The sequence below is a fragment of the Megascapheus bottae genome, chromosome 7 (assembly GCF_031878675.1).
Source record: "Megascapheus bottae isolate mThoBot1 chromosome 7, mThoBot2.hap1, whole genome shotgun sequence".
NCBI lineage: Eukaryota > Metazoa > Chordata > Mammalia > Rodentia > Geomyidae > Megascapheus > Megascapheus bottae.
Window position 1 is genome coordinate 70,378,624 of NC_143515.1, and position 18,248 is coordinate 70,396,871.

General features: G+C 37.3%; 1 long non-coding RNA gene across 2 annotated transcripts in view; it reads left to right on the forward strand.

Annotated features, from left to right (window-relative positions):
• The window catches only part of LOC150061040 (uncharacterized), a 33,062-nt gene extending 18,503 nt beyond the window's left edge, over window positions 1-14,559 (forward strand). For both annotated transcript variants that reach the window (XR_016536182.1, XR_016536181.1), the window contains exon 3: window positions 14,343-14,559. This is a non-coding gene — a long non-coding RNA (uncharacterized LOC150061040). The remainder of the gene's footprint in view (window positions 1-14,342) is intronic.
• Window positions 14,560-18,248: the final 3,689 nt, after the last annotated feature.

The window sequence follows — 18,248 nt, forward strand, 5'->3', positions numbered from 1 at the left end:
GAACTGCCTGATGGAGTGTGATTCAAAGAAAAAAAATATCAAAGAATGAAATCAAAATAGAAAACAAGAAAAAGTGCTACTTAAAAATGCACTTTATTGTTGTTTTAGAGGTGATATACCTCGGGGTTACATTTGCATATGTCAGGTAATAAGTGCATTTCCTTTCCCATAGCGTCATCTGTTCCTTCATTCTGTCCCACTACCTCCCTCCCAAGTCCACCTCTACCCCCCCTTAAAATATTTTTAGAAAACGTGCTGCTTCTGCTAATATGCCAGAGTCATGCAATGAATTCAAACTCAACTAGTAAGTCCAGGAAAGGATCTAGCAGTGGAGGATGGTACCTGTACCTCCTTTAGCTGTTCCCACAGGAAGTAGTACTACAAATATCCCATATACCTTTGTTGAGCGGTTGGTCAGACCCGGGGAGAATCCAGTATCACACATGAATTATGCTACTCCCTGGCTTTTTCCCCCTCCTCTGTGTACTGCCTCTCCTTGCTTTTGCTCTCAAGGCAGAAAGAAACTGGAGTCAGAGTGGCACCGTAGAAAGCCAAAGGAGATGGTGCACCTTTGAGCTTATCCATCAGGGTGGCAGCACAGACTTCAGGTGCTTAGGGAAGCCATCTGTAGCTCTTGAGGCGATGAAACTGGGCTGAAATGGAATGCTTTCTGGCCGCTCTGCTTCCAGCTGGAAAGACCACTGAGGAAGCCACTCTCAAAGCATTCTGCAAAATTGCCTCCATCCACTCCATCTGGTGTTTTCCAGGGATGGAGCGCTGCCTGGATTGTTCCAGAAACAGAGGAAGGGGCTGTCAGGGTTTCTCCAGAGAGGCCTAGGAAATGCAAAAGAGGAATGGGGATTTGAGGTTTTCCAGGTGAATCATGGAATCTGGATCCCCTGTTTGTCATTCACAGGAGGCTTGAGCTTGGAGTATCATGGGCACAAACCTGAGAATCCTAGGTGTGGGTGACTGGAGTTGTCTTGTGTGTATCAGAAAAGGAGAAGCTGAAATATACAGAGACAAAACGCTACCAGATGTGAGATCCCTCTCTCTTTGTCTCTGTCTCTGTCTCTGTCTCTGTCTCTTCTCCTCTTCTCTCTCTCTCTCTCTCTCTCTCTCTCTCTCTCTCTCTCTCTCGCACATACACACACACACACACAGCAAGTTTAGCAAAAATAAAAAATAAAAACAGACATAGTGGGATAGAAATGAAATGGAAATCTCAGAAATGTGCCAGCAATAAAGAAATCATGATGCTTTGGAGAATGTGAAAAAGGAATGGGTGAAGAAAGAGAAAGGGAAGTGAGCAAGCAGAGGGAGAGGAAGGAATCGGCCTGTGCCGTGCATTCTCTGGGGCCTGAATCCTTCCTCTTCCTGCCCGCTGTTTACCGGGGCCCTGGGGAGAACAAAGGCTCACTGTGCTCTCTGTGGGTTTTTTTTTCATCATTTTTGTGTGTTCTGATAGAACCAAAGGCTCTGTGTGGCACGCTGACAATGCCCTTTTCCCCTCCTTTTATCTGGCCTCCTCTCCAGACTTGTCATTATTTCTCAGTCCTCACGTGTTGGGTCTCTTTCATCTTTTTCTCAGAAATGATTATCTTCAGAGCTGTTATGTGAAAAACTATGACATAGCACATAACATCTAAGTCCTTTCAAATGAACCTACTTGAAAAAAAATCCACTTTAAGGCAAGACAGAGGCCTTCTGGATTAATGTTTGTTATATGTTATTATTACAAGATGAATGAGGAAGAAGCCTGGGGCACTTAGCTCTGAATACATGCCCACTTACCTAAGAAGCCTATGTGAAATTGCCACATAATCTGGTTAGGCATTTCTAATGGGAATTAAAAAAAAAACACCTATCCCTTCTGTTAGTAAATTGTTTCCACATAACCCACTTCTAATGATGGTTTGAGGTCTGTTAGTGATTCAGTGATCGGCACAGATAGAATCAGAAACAGAGAAGAATATAAATATATCCAAAACAGGAGTCATCATAGTTCAGTGACGAAGCATTGCATTCAGCTTCCTGGTAGGCAAAGCAAAAACATTAAAAAATCCAATGAAAAAAAGGAACCACATACATATATGTGTGTGTGTGTACATATAACACATATATGTATAGAGAGATTCATAGATTATTTAATTATTAATACTTAAGAAGAGGCATAGTAGATAATTAAGAGGAACAATTATTTTACTGGAAGTAAACTCTAAGATATACTTAAATATAGTTAAATAACTTTATCTGTATAAGCATGAGAAAGAAACGGTGACATGCATGCAAATTACCTATACTAGTGCTTCTGAGAGCCATCCTGTCTCAAATATGCCACCTCTGTTGGTAGGTGATTATGAAGGCTCGGAGGACACCTTTGTGTTCAGCACAGGGAAAGTCGCATCTTAGAATTAGTATGAGGTATTTTGCAAACATCTCTAAGAAAATTACAATAGAAGGAGAATAGTAAAACAATCCATTCTCAGGAATATATTCAGAACAAACCTTTAACTTCTGTGACCTTCTCTAGGACAGAACCTGCTCCAACAGCAGGAAAAGCAGGGCCATTGAGGGGATGGCCAGTGAAAGCAGTCTTGCTGCCCTTAAACTTGGTGTCGGTATCTGATCTGGGCATCCAGTGGATGGATGCCGGTAACAGTGCTATCCTGGACTCCCTGTGACTCACTAACCGGCACAATCTTGCTTCCAGTGGCTCCTTATTGTACTAGCTACTAAAATCATTTTAGAAATCTTTATTTCCAGTTAGACTTAAATGTTATAAATAATCAAAAAGCAGAGTTGGTGGAACTGAAAGTGTGATTCAAATGGTAGTGTGCTAGCCTTGAGCCAAAAAGAGAAACTCCAAGTACTAGCAAAAACAGAGCCCTTCCGTGTTAAAAAGAAAAAAAAGCATTCAAGTAAGTCTTCTTCCTTCTTCTGAATTGAGTTGGGTCTTTGGTAACACTCCATTGCATTACAAGTAGGTTTTCCATGGACCTCTTCAAAACTAATCCTAGGAGGGGTCCATATGGGAAAGGATGGGATGATGGGATGGGGTGTTAGCAATAACTTTCATTTGTTGGTGTTTAATAAGTTCCATTTCACTTATACCTTTCTAGTCTAGGAGAGGAAAAGCAATTTCCCCATTTGTCCTTCACCCAAATTTTAGAGTCTTCTCTCAAAGCTTGCTTCCAGGACCATTGTTCTATTTCTGACTTTAAAGAGTATTCTTCCGTAGGTTATAGATTTCTCCAGTCATTTATTGAACTTCACTTGAGCTAACTCACTTACACCTATTGAAAGGCATGGCTTGTTCTGTTCCCTCCAATGTTTCTCACCACCCAAGGACAAAGGATAAGCTGATGCAACCGTGATACTCACACCACACTATGTAGGAATGAACTTTACAACTTGAGAAGAAGGGAAGTTGAGAGGAGGGAAAGTGGGAGAAAATGGGAGAGGGGGTAACACTACTCGACAAGGAATATACTCATTATCTTACCTGGGACCCCTCTGTACATTGCCTTTAAATTAATAAATCATATTTCCCATCAGAGAGAACCTATTTTTATAAGCAGTCCAAAGCAAGATGAAACATATTACTAAATTTGAAGCAAAGATGTAAGAATACAATACTCATCATAAAGATAAGTTAAAAATGAACAAACCAATAGGAACCTGTCAGAGAGTTCATCATTTACCTTGAAAGTATCTACAGGTGAGTTGTATATCTGCTGCTGAAGAAGTTTCGACTCTGAAACTGTCATGTTCATGTTCCTGCATGCCACCTTGCCCAGTTTATTAACACCTCTGGGCCTCAGGTGGTGTTTCCATGAAAGTAAACCATGCATATGTGAGGGGTCTCCTGGAAGGATGGTGTGTACTCCTAAAAGTAAAGTGTTTAGAAAGAGCCCAGCATCAAGGGTGAGCACACTCAGGAACAAACTACCATCATTTCAGTTGAAACTAAACTATTTATCTGTGTTTGGACATCAAACTCATCCTGTTCTTTTGCCCTTGAATATGCCTTGTAGGAAAGACCGGTGAGTTCAGTAATACTTAAAGCCACATCAAAGATCACCCATCGTCCAGAGTTCACAAGATGTGAACCTTTACAGAGTTACAAAGGAGAGCACTCTCTTTGTACCTTTCCACGTACTGCTGTGCCTTCTGGCTCATGACTTAGGGCATCTGAATGAGCAATACCTTGTGGCTCAGTCTCTCTCTCTTTCTCTCTCTCTCTCTCTGTCTCTCTCTCTGTCTCTCTCTGTCTCTCTCTGTCTCTCTCTCTCTCTCTCTCTCTCTGTCTCTGTCTCTCTGTCTCTCTCTCTGTCTCTCTCTGTCTCTGTCTCTGTCTCTCTCTAGCTCTCTCTCTTGCTCTTTCTCCTTTTCATTCACTCTCCCAAACAAACAAACACATAGAATTTCTTTAAAGATTTTTTTCTCCATATCATAGACTATTTATGTTTTCCAATTTTAAATTTAAAAGACTACCTATGCTAGGAATTGTTCAGTGATGTTGATTTATGAGACTTATGCAAAAAAGGACAGTCTTACCAGTGCAAGTATCTATTTGGCAAGGCTGCAGTGATTTATAAAAAACAGACTGGTGACACTCACATAAAGGCAGCTTTCATGTGGCAAGTGCAAAGGAAAAAGAAAACCTGCTACCAGTTGAATGACAAACCCTTTTGCTATTAAAGGAGAGCATAAATGCCACTCTAACTTTAACTCAATATCTACCCAGTGGAGTTTATACCATCTCACCTAGAGTGCCTAAACTGAGTTTGTTGATCCTATTCCAGAACTCATGAATTTTTCCTGTTGTTTCTTATTCACTATCTATCGGAGCATTTGTCAGTTATGGAATTTCACGGATCTTCATTAGAGTTCTATGTGTTTTGTAGATGATTTCATCTAAATTACTCAATAGAGAAACTGTATATAGTATCAGGCTGCTTCATTTGTCCGGAGGAATCTATTTTACATTTTTATAGCACAGATTTTAAAAACTAGACAAGGGAAATTAAATTGCACTTGTTAGATATTTGTGGAAGCCTGTTTCTCTGGTCTTGATAATTATTGAGTTGGTACCATAACTTCCTCTTAAGCCAGCTGTCATCCTTTAATTGTCTTCTTTTCTTAAACGTTAAGTGTATCTTGGAGACAGGAGTACAAGACTCTCTACAAGCTTTCACCTGGAGATGTCCAAGCTGTCAGGCAGGATGACTACAAGAAACAATTGCTCAGACACCTTCAGTAGTGTGTGCGGTGGCCTCTCTAGGAATCCAAAGCCTCATGCACGTTGAATGAATGTGCATTGCACAACTGTACCCTGTAGTCATATCAGCTAGTATATGCTTTCATCCTTTCCATGTGTTGGTGTCAGAATAGGATTGTGTATGGCCATCAAGACAGTACTTTACCTTCACAAAAAATATATTTTGCTCAAGGTGAATGGTTTTCATGAATCATTGGAACTCTGAATTTGTCATCTTTACTCCTACAACCGGGTGGATAATCTTTACTCCAGCCCTTGTTTTCCTTCTTCTGATGGAATTAAAAGAAGTGATGATAAACTATGAAGATGTATACCTAAATGTATATAACTTTGGCCACATTTCTTTAGCCAGTGAGATCCTTGGGAAGTATTCTCTTCCTCTACGGAGATGCACCATCTATAGTGAAAATACAGTGTTTTCTATGCCAGAGAACTTAAACCTTGACTCACAAGTGGGAGACACAATAAAGTCAGTGCAAAGTGACAGCCAACAAATGATCAATGGGTAGAATTTATCTGTGGGAGAAATAATTATGAAGAATATATTTGCAAGGAATAGAATTGCTGAACATTTCGAGAAAGAAGGAAGAACATAATTATTCTGATTAACAATATCCTTAGCAGGTACTTGGGCCAAGAATGGTGGGGGAGGGGTAAAGCAAGAAGAAGGTAGTGAATGGTTCAACCTATCTTCTTCCAAGAACCCTTCTGCAATAGCTTTTGTACAGGATGACAGACATCAATAACATCAGAGTCCCAGTTCTAGGAAAAATAAACTTTTCCATCTTGAAGATCAAAAAGTAAAAGATGAGCCGTCTCTCATGAAAGAATGTTCTCTGTGTGTGAATGACAGAGATGCTTTAGAGGAACTAAGGTCCACATTTTCCTTCCCAACAGAAAAGCAGCCACCGAGAGTGGGTGAACACAAATACTATACAGAAGATACTGAAAACTGGAAAAGTAAAGAAATTTGAGGAGCGGTTTATGAGAATTGGAGAAATGTTCAAGAAACATTTTCTAATACCTCCCTAGCAGGTTTTGTGACAGAATGTGGGGAAGGAAATTGAGTTGTACACACCATCAATCTAAAGGAATTTATGTACTAACATAGGTGATAGAGTATTAATAATCGGGCAAATAAATACTATGTGATTAAATGCAAACATAAACATATTCACAGTGCTGAGAGAACAAAAGAATGCTTCCTAAACCAAGCCAGGGGTGAAAAGTAATGCAGAAAGATCATGAAAGATTTCCTGGGATGCGGATGTTTGAGTTTCTGGTTGAAAAATAAAAAGAACTCGAATAGAAAAGGAAAAGTTGTCCCTGGGAGGGCAGAAAACAGATGGGGGCAAAACTGTGGAATGAGACTAAAGTTATCTAGAGAGTTGTAGAATGAGGGGGAATGAAAACAGAACACTCAGTATTGTGTCCATGTTGCAGATCTGTTAATCATCTATTGAAAGTTAAACTGAGAAACGTTTATGGGCCTCTATTAGAGGTCTTAGAAAAAGGAAGGTGTTGAAATAATGGTACCATGCGGTCATTTAACGACATGAAATGTTTCCGTAAAGATTTATTAGTACAGGGTTAGAGAGACCTAGACACTTGCTTTAGTTAGCTGCTAGAATACACAAGTTTATATCCAACTTCTGTCACTCAGTATTCCTTTTATTCCCTTCCTAACGAAATGAGACAGCCTTTGTAGAAACTCAACAGTTAAATGTTTGGAAAACACTGCCTCAAACATGGCTGGAAGCTCACAGATGAAGAGCTGAAGTCACTTCAACCTCCAGAAATGATGTGAGTGAATGAGTGCGTGAGTGAGTGAGTGCTTGGCCGCACGAGAAACTGATGACAAAGAGAGAAGCAATTGACATTTGTACAGTTCCACATTGGAGGAAGATAGATGCAGCAGAGAGTTAAATGAAGAAATAGATGAAAAAATGCTAAGAAATGGAAAAAAAATAAAGCAGTCTGGTTATCTGAAATGGATGAAAGCAAAAGCGCCATCATGCAGGTAGGTCTAGCAATGAAAATGAGACACAGAGAAGAGTGAGAGGATTCTAAGAAACCAAGGTGAAGGAGAATATATTTTTCACCCATAAAGTTCAGTAGTGCTTTTAGAATTGCAAATATGTATTTAAATTTAATAATACAATTATGGTATATTAAATGTCAAATGACTGTTACAGAAAAGCACTTAAAATTAATACATATGCATGAGATAAATCCTGTCTCGTTGTCAAGGTCTGAATTCAAAGTTGTATAAGCCAGGCTTTTGCACTGAATTTGTTACATCTTAAAGTTGCAAAGATCTATGAATTTCATTGGTATTTAGCAGAGACATGAGCAAAGCTTAGTTAGAAAGGAGAAAAATGGTAGATGTCAGGATCAGGGACAGCCAATGCTATTCAAATAAAGTAAAGTAGAAGACAATAGTGATCTTTGATCTTTTTTGACACTGTGTCCCTCCTCTTCCGTATCACTCTAATGAACTGGATAGAGTGATACTTAAATATGCCTGTGTCTTATCAACTAATAATTTCCTTCCTTTCTATTACTTTTCTTCCCTTTTGCCATTAAATAAATACCTAATGTTAAATTAATCTTTTTACTATTTTAACCACATGAATGAAGTATGTAATAAATACATACACTACAATGCCACCACCAATATCCACTCCCCAACCCATGCACAGACCACCTATTAGACCTCTTAAAGGTAATCATGCTTTGTTATTAGAACCTTCAAGAAAAGGCTGTATCAGAATTTATGATTACATCCATGTGAAGAGTTTGTTGGATAAAAGCAGACAATGGAAAGACACAACAAATAGGCCCTGCATACATATTTTTTGTGCAGAAATGAGTTTTGAGAGAAGTTGCTTTCTCCCTATATTCTGGGGCAACATATTTTAAAAGTCTCTTTGTGACTCTCATTTGGCCATATTTTATTCTGTAGCAAGGCATCAAAAATAAGCACACTTGCAGGTAGAACTTAAGGGTTTATATGCCAGGCACAGTGGCTCACAACTATAATCTTAGCTATTTAGGAGGCTAAGATCTGAGGATTGTGGTTCAAAGCCAGCCTGAGCACTGAACAATGTGAGACTCTTATCTCCAGTTAACCACTAGAAAACAGGAAGAGGATGTGGCTCAAGGGTAGAGCAGTATCCTTGAGCTCAGGGACAGTGCCCAAGCCTAGGATTTAAGCCTGATGGCCCATAAAAGAAAAAAAAGAGTTTATATTTTATCATTATTTGCATTTGCATTCACAGACAATGATTCTGTTACCTAGATTATTAAAAATACTGTTCATGAATCTGATTTTTCTCTGATACGTTTTGGTGCAACAGAGAAGATTCTCTTATGTACTCTAGCTTATTTGCCCCCAGAATCAATTTGTTTTTAAATTTTTCTCCTGCTTTGAAACACTGTACATATAGAAATAAGACAATCATAAGCTGAATGTTCCTAATATTATGGTACGATCTGTAGATTCACCATGCCCATGTATATACACCGCTTTTACTTGGTTTGTATTTGAAGAATTAGGGAAGGAAGGCCCTCCTGAGTCTCTTTCTTGTTGACATAAATCACTCTTTCAGTTGTGGAGCTAGCCTCTAGTTTCCTGTGGCTATAAATTCAGGACAGCCTCTTATTCTTAATACATGCATCCTTTCAACTTTCAGCAAGTGACACAACACATTGATCTTTGTCAGTTTTTGAATATCTTGATTTCTTTTCTACTACTGATTAGAAAAACCGCTCTGCTTTTAGAAGTCTAATGGTATTTAATTATGGTCATCTGGAAAACCTCCTTACCCGGGGATATTAATGTCACACAGGATAAGCAAAATAGCGGAGCAAACCCTAGCACGTTTAAGTTCTGAGAGCAGAAATATAAGTGGGATTTTTTAGGCCACTTTAGAATGGTCCTCCCTCTGACTTTGGACTCAATAAAAAGAAAATCCAGGGTATGCTTTTTAGCATTTTATACTCCATTTCTCATGAAGCTGATTAGAAAAGGTGTTTTTTGGACTGTGGCTAATTAGCATGAAGACATTCCTTCATCAAATCAGAACACCTTATTTCCTTCTTTCGTGATATAACACAGAGATTCACTTGCCTTCTCTAGCCAAGGAAGTATCGAGTTGATAAGGTACCTCATATCAGAACGTAAACTAACATTCAACTTTTCTGTAGCCAGCCAAAGATTGGAAGATGTGGAAAACAAGAACAATTTTTTTTAATGTAGTGAGTACTTTACTTCTATCACTATCTGACAAATGTAACTGTTAACTGTAACCCCTCTATATATCATCCTGATAATAAAATACAATTACTTTTTAAGATTCAATCATTTAGCCTCATTTTGTTGTGTTTTTCAAAATCCATCAATAGAATAATGACTTTTCTTGATATGAGAGAGATGAAAAAAGGGAAAGTAGATATTTTTTACTCCATGACAAGTACCTTCAAGTAAATATACAAAACCAACAATCATAATTGCCTACCGTTATTTCCAACACATGCTATTTGAATCTAATCAGTACTCTTCTAGTCTCATTCCAAATATTTTCCTGCTAGGCCTCTATGTAATAAATTTCTGAATAATCAAAGTCAATTGAGATTATAATCATTGAGAGGCAACACATGTTTATACAATCTGATCAATATTTCTGAGTATGCATGGATATCTAACACAATGGTTTCCTGTAACAGACAGGTGATTTAAAAAAATCATTACAATCTATTTATCTAATTATATTAGATAAGCACATAAATAGCTAGAACTCAAAATAAAATAATGTGCACACAAAGAAGATATATAGGGATGATTTGAAGGTGAATTGAGAGGAAGAGTAGAAAGGAGAGTAGGAAAAATAGGAGTGTAAGAGAATAGGAAACACAAGTTTTGAGATTGGTTGAAATCAGACAAAGACATGAAGAAGGTAATCATTGGAAAGGGAACAGACCAGACAGACTGAGGAACAAAAACTCCTTTATTTGGTCCTGGATTACTGGAAGTAGAGCATGGAAGGCCACAGAAGGCCTTACATGATAGATTCATTATTGTCCCGAACTCCTCCCCAGCTTGGCTCTTCCCTTCCAAGGGGCAGAGATCCATAGATATACTGAAGAATTATCATTTCTCAAGTTGGAGGCATGGCTCAAGTTGTAGAACAAATGTGAGATCCCAAGTTTTATCTGCAATACTGCCAAAAGAAATGGCTGCCTAGAATTTATAATTTTTTCTTTCTTAGCTCTAACTGGGCAGGTGAGAAGTCTTTCCATACCAAAATTAAGGAGACAGGTTACCTCTTGCTTTTTATGTTAATCATTCATGTTGTTGCTCAAAGAACCAAACAGATTTCACAGCATAATCACAGAAATTACAATGTATTATTCTGCAGCTCCCTTCATCTCAGCATTTCCCCATACTGGACACAGCCCTTTCTCCCCACTTGAACATGCTCATTCACCTCTAGTTCCACATTGTATCAGTGCTATCAAGGGCACTTTATCCTACAAAACAGAAATCTCAAAGCCATCCTTCATTTTACCTCATCCATCAGTGAAGAGTTCTTCATTCCCTCATTCTAAAATGTTGGTGGAATATGATGTTAAGCTTTTTATCTCCATAGTAGTTTGCGTGTGTGTGTGTGTGTGTGTGTGTGTGTGTGTGTGTGTGTGTGTGTGTGTGTGTGCCATTACTGGGACTTGACCTTGGGGCCTTACAATCTTACATGGCTTTTTCCCTCAAGACTGGAACTCTACCACTTTCGCTATACCTTTACTTCCAGGTTTTGCTGTTTAATTAGAGATAAGAATATCATGGACTTTTCTGTCCAGCCTGGCTTGGAACAGTGATCCTCCTATCTTGGCCTTCTTAATAAATAGGATAACAGGCACGAGCCACTACAGTACCCCAATCCATCTTCACAGTCTTTTAATTAAGGCCTTTAACATTTTTAATTTGGGACTCCTAAAATTTATTTGCTCATACTTACCAAACTAATCTTCAGATATTTTCAACAGATCTTTCAATCTGATAAGGGGATCACTGTATACATTCAAGCATCATGCTCAATGTCACCAACACCATATACCATGGTAATTAATTCAATTTTAAAATGCTTCTAGAGAGCTTTCTATGTACCAGACAATAATGCCCTATTATTTGGAAGGATCCTGGCTTTTGGTAAATTACTGGAAAATTTCATATATAAGAAGTAGCTAAAACATTGCATATCAGGTACTTTAATCAGAAAATAATGAACAACAGGAAGATAGAAACACATCAAATTTTGACTAAGTTTTTCAGCCTAAAATATTCAGTTTGTATTATCTAGGTAATAGTTTATCAACAAAGGACATTAACAATGCATGCAACAAATTCAATTTAAATTCATTGCAGCTCTGTGGCAGAAATGAATTTGATGCACAGCAATCTATTTTTTCCCTCTGACCACAAAAGAAACATTTCCTAGATTCTCTTGCAGTATGCTGAGATGATGTTATTATTTTCTAGATAATGAGAAATTGTCTAAAGGGGTACATGCCAATACTACTCGGAGTTGTATGTGGCATATTGCTGTCCTAGAAGTGTGTCTTCCTATTCAGAAATGATAACAGTATTAAGATTAGGAATTTAGAAACTTTTATTTCATTTGTACTAAAACTTTGATCTATCAACAAATTTCCTTAAATTTGATAAGATTATGTGTTAGGTAAATATTTCATTTAATCTTCTCCCTAATAAATCACTGAGACATGAATACATGTATCTTTTATACACATGATCATTAATATTCCTTGGGAATATTTCATCTTCTCTTCCATTTACCATATTGGAGTCGCTTACTGATCCTGGATGGCATGATAAACAAATGAAAAAAGCTTGGATTGCCAAATTCACTAGTTAGAGAAAAATCCTCAAAAATATCCATGTGGTCAGGCATGGTGACTCTCATCTACAATTCTAGCCACTTTAGGCAGACATCATGAAATTAACAATTCTAGGCCAGGCCCCAATCAAAATGGTAGTAAGAACCATTTCAACAAATAATCTAAGTGTTAAGAGTATGAGCTAGCTACCAGGATGAATGCCAGAGAGAAGACTGCAGTCTGTGGCCAGTATGGGCAAAAATATGAGATTACCTGAAATATAATAAAGCAAAAATATATACATATATGTGTGTATAAATATATATGAGTACATATATATATATATATATATATCATGTCTCAAGAGGTAGTCTGCAAAGCTGCACTCAGTGCTTAAACACTAGTACATTTTCTATCCTCACCAAACAAGCAAGGGTGTCCAGCAGGGGACATTTCCTAAATCAGAGCTAACATTGTATATTCTTAAGCTTAGGCTAATGAGCTAGGGGAAAACTGTCATCATTACTTCTCTGAAAGGTGGACAGCAAGATTCGCACCCTGTCAGCTGGACTGTGGCAACTATTGTGAGCTCTAGCCACACTACTGTGCAACTTCACACCAGCGGGTGACTTCCCTAATGCTACTTTTCACTGTTACCTGAATAAAAATATTCATCCAATTATACCTAGAGTATTGATTCTGCCAATTCTCTTTATTGGCTCTCTCAGAATGTATCACAGACAATTAAAATGCAATACCATTCAAAAGCCTAATTCATTTTTAATAACTCGGCCAATGTTGTTAAAGTCTGTCATAAATCTATGGCCATTGTTTAAAAAGTCTGAGAAAACCAAGAAATAAAGAATATGGTGGGCTTAATAACACTGCATTATATACCCAAATTAAAAATAAAAGTAATGATAAAGGCATTTCAAACCAGTGCATAAAAATAATCTATTTACTTATTATGCTAGGCCAATTAGCCATTTAGGTAAGGAGAAGAAACCTGAATTATTATCAAAGTGATGATTATGTATTTAAATGTAAATTTAAACACAAAAGTGCCAACAATAATATAAACATTTGTCTTTTTAAATCTTGGCATGAAAGTTTTCCAAGCATAATCCCAATACAAAGTGTAGAAATAACAATGCTTGAAAACCTCACAGAAATCATAATCACTAGAGAAAGACCTATCTAGTAGTAATGTAAGAAACAAGAGGCATTTAGTTTAGATAAAAATACACAAAATATGTAAAAAGTATTTTCTTCTTCCATTAGAAAGTAAATTTCGTGAAAGTCAGAATTGCTTTCACCTTTTTTATCATAGTGTCTAAACATTTACTTCAGTGCCAATTTAAAGTTCTGAATATTCATGCATGTTTTGAACATTGTATATTCATTTATATCATATATACATTTCTGGTTCTGGAGCTTGAACTCAGGGCTTGGAAACTTGCTTGCTTTTTGGCTCAGAAGCAATACTCTTATCATTTGGACTAGAGCTCCAAATCCACCTTTTTCTGGTTAATTAGAGATAAGTCTACGACATTTGCTTTCCGTGGAGGGCTTCCAGACTCAATCCTCTGATTTCAGCCTCCTGAGTAGCTAGAATTCCAGGCATGAGCAATCATGAACCATCTCCAGACGCATTTCAACATTTATGTAAACATAAAAGAGTCTGACTTTCAATTTAAGTCTTTATTTATAAAGACCACCTTAGAAAATTGAATTCTTTTTTTCCATATAGAAAATAGAATTCTTAACAAGTTGAAGATTCTTATTTGTTTTCCAAAGTTGGTTATATAAACATACAATACTTCTAAAGATATCAAATATATGGAACAATGAGAAACAGATTATGTCATATAATTATATTAAATTAATGATGGCTACAATTCCCTTTGCTCCTCAGAAGCAGTTCTAGGCATCTGGTCAGTATTGAACCAAGAAGAAGGCATCTAGTAAGGGGGAAAAAAACCTAGAAAAGCTTTGATTCTGACAAGGATATAAAATGCCTTAAAATCTCAAGAAGTTTTATGTGTATTGCTTGTTCTTCCATATAATTTATATTGAATATTGATGCTGCACAGAGACTGGAGAGATAGGATCAAAACTTTTTAAACAACAAAGAGTGACGTTATTGCTATTTTATTTTATTTAGGCCTAAAAAGGATGCTCCGAAGAAGCAAGCACCATCATTCTGCTCCTCAGAACACTGAAATTCTGAAGCTCATTTGCAACGGGAGTAAACATTTATGCTGGAACCCCCAGAAGATACTGAATAAATTAATGAAGTTTTCAAAGGGTCAATAAACCCCAATTATCCCCAAAGCATTTAAGGAGCATTATCATGGGAGAAATAACTCCACAGGAATAGAAGTAGATCAAAACTAGATAGAATCTTTCTAAATGAAATGAAAAAATTAACTATTCAATCTGAATAATAACAACAAAGAAAACCATCTTGTTTTGTTGTAAGTTGATTGTAAGTTTCACTGCAAGGCATCAAGAGCTCTTTTATGTACAATGTTTATCTTATCATTGCAAATTTTTAGATACATAAAGAGGCAAGATGGCTGAGCTGATAAGACAAATACAAAAGATGAGGCACATCAAGGATTGTAAAATGATGGCCTTTTTCTTGGAAAACAATCACACCTACTTGTTCATGTGATTCCTATGAGTGTTTCTGTGCTATGATGACAGGTTAAGTAAAGATAAAGTCATAGGATCCTCAAGTTTAAAGTATTTATTAGCTAGGCCTTCACAAAACACATTTTCCAGTCTCTTAAGTGCATGATTATGCTAACACATGGATGTATTACTAATGCTTCAAGACAGGCACTGCTGGCTCACGCCTCTAATTCCAGCTACTCACGAGGCTGAGATCTGATGATCAGGAGTCAAAGCCAGCCTGGTCAAGAAAGTCCGATAGTCTCTTATGTCCAATTGAATATCAGAAAAGAAGAAGTGGCCTTGAGCAAAATACCTCAGGGACTGTGCCCAGCCCTTAAGTTAAAGCCCCATAGCCAACCCACTTCCTTACCCCTAAAAAAAGAATTGATAATGATAATAATGATGCGTTGGAAAAAATGGAGCCTAGATAAGGAATTACTACTGCTGTTTCTGTATATTGTTTTCTGACTGTCCTATAATTTCTTCCTCCTGTCCTCTCTTCTCTTATGATGAGATTTTTCATAGTGTGAGGATTTGACTCATTTCTCCTTATCGTTGTGGATCTAACAGAATTTTTTTTGTGATGATCGTGAGGAATACATAAAGCATCTTCAAGTTAAAAGTCTGTTTTAAGCTGACAAATCTACGTTTAATCACTGCGTCTGTATTTCATTGGTATAAGTGATATCACAATTGATACACATTATGTGTGTTGCTACCAAATTCATAACACATTAAAATGTCCATTTACCATAAAATGGAAGTCATCGCTGGGATGCAAGGATGGTTCAAGATGAGCTTTCAATAAGTGTGGTACATTTTCTTAACAGAATAAAATACATACATTCATCTCAATAGATGTATAAAATTTCATAACAGTAAAAATGTAAAATTATAATGTAAAAAGATGCTACCATAATATAATGCATGCCATATTTGACCAGCTCCAAGCTAATACCGTACTCAATAGTTAAAAGCTAAGTGCTCCTAATATAAAACCAAGATAAACAGTCCTATTTTGCCAGTCCTGGGGCTTGAATTCAGAGCCTGAGCACTGTCTTTTTCCCTCAAAGCTAGCACTCTCCTACTTGAGCCACAGCACCACTTCTGGCTTTTTCTATTTGTGTGGCATGAAGGAATCGAACCCAGGTCTTTGTGCATGCTAGGCCTGCACTCTATCACTAGTCCAAATGCCCATCCCATTGTTTGGGTTTTGTTTTTAATTGTCTTTTTTTTTGTCTTTTCTTTTTTGGTTCTGGGGTTTGAACCCAGGTTGTTGTGCTTGCTAGGTAAGCGCTTTGCAATTGAGCTACATCCCAGGCTTTTTGCTACATTTTTAAGGTAGAATTGTGTGCCATTGCCAGAACAGTTGGAAAATAAATAGAGATAAGTGTATACAAATGTAAAAGAAAGAAATAAAATTGCTTCCATTTCCTCATGATAGTCTTATACATTGAAAATGCTTGCCAGGTGTGGTGGCTCATGCATGTAATCCTAGCTACTCAGGAGGCTGAGATCTGAGGATCATGGTTCAAAGCCAGACCAGGCACTAAAGAACTTGAGGCTCTTATCTCCAATTAACCTCTAGAAAATGGGAAGTGGTGTTTCACTCAAGGGGTAGGGCAGTGGACTTGAGCTGAAGAGCTCAGGGATAGCACTCAGGCCCAAAGTTCAAGCCCCACAACTGAAAAAAAAAAAAAACCTTTGGGTATAAATCAAACCAAGATATAAAACTTCAATTCTGAAAAAATCTTGGAGAAGATGTATGGAAAAAGTCTAGGGCTAAGGATAAGAATCATATGATAATTTCTCTGGACGCAGAGAAGGCATTTGACAAAATACAACATCCATTCATGTTGAAAGCACTAGAAAAAATAGGAATAAGAGGTACATTCCTCAAAATAGTTAAAGCCATATATGAAAAACTTACAGCCAGTATTATACTAAATGATGAAAGACTGGAACCATTCACCTTAAAATCAGGAACTAGACAGGGATGCCCCCTCTCTCCACTTCTCTTCAATATAGTGCTGGAACCCTTAGCTAGAGCAATAAGGCAAGAAAAGGACATCAAAGGGATCCACATAGGGAAAGAAGAAATTAAACTATCCCTATTCACAGATGACATGATCCTCTACCTGAGTGACCTAACAAACTCCACTCCCAAACTTCTAGAATTAATAAACTACTTTAGCAAAGTGGTAGGATACAAAATTAAACTTCAGAAGTCAGTAGCCTTCTTGTACACCAACAATACACAAACAGAAGGCCAAATCAAGAAAATGATCCCATTCGCAACAGCCCCCAAAAGAATAAAATACTTAGGAATATACTTAACCAAAGATGTAAAGGAATTATTCAATGAAAACTACAAAAGCCTAATGAAAGAAATTAAAGAGGACACTAGGAAATGGGAAGACATCCCATGCTCATGGCTAGAGAGAACTAACATAGTGAAAATGGCTATACTGCCAAAATTGATATACAAATTCAATGCAATCCCCATCAAAATCCCAAAGACATTCTTTATGGAAATAGAAGATATAATCCAAAGATTCATATGGAACAAGAAATGTCCTAGAATAGCCAAAACAATTCTAGGCAAAAAGAGCAATGTTGATGGTAATATAATACCAGACTTCAAACTCTACTATAGAGCCATAATAAAAAAAACTGCTTGGTATTGGCACAAAAACAGACCAGAAGATTATTGGAACAGAATAGAAGACCCAGAAATAGAATCACATATCTATAGGCAACTTGTATTTGACAAAGTAGCCAAAGATATACACTGGAACAAACACAGTCTATTCAATTATTGGTGTTGGCAAAACTGGGCAGCCACATGCAGAAAACTAAAAATTGACCCTAGCCTTTCACCATGCACAAGCATTAACTCAAAGTGGATCCAAGACCTCAACGTCAGACCGAAAACCATGAAATTGCTACATGATAAAGTAGGAGAGACACTGGAACTCATAGGCACAGGCAAAAGATTCCTGAACAGAATCCCAGGGTCACAACAGAGGAGAGAGACTCAATAAATGGGACTACCTAAAAATAAAAAGTTTCTGTACAGATAAAAACATAGTCGCAAAAGTAGAGAGACAGCCAACCAACTGGGAAAAGGCATTCACCAACAATACATCTGACAAATGCTTAATATCCAGTATCTACAGGGAACTCAAGAAACTAATCCCCCCAAAACCCAATAAATCATTCACTAAATGGGCAAGGGAACTAAAGAGAGATTTATCAGAAGAAGAGATTAAAATGGCAGAAAATCATATGAGAAAATGTTCATCATCTATGGTCATAAAGGAAATGCAAATAAAAACAAGCCTAAGAGACCACCTTACCCCAACAAGAATGGCCAAGATTTTGAACCCAG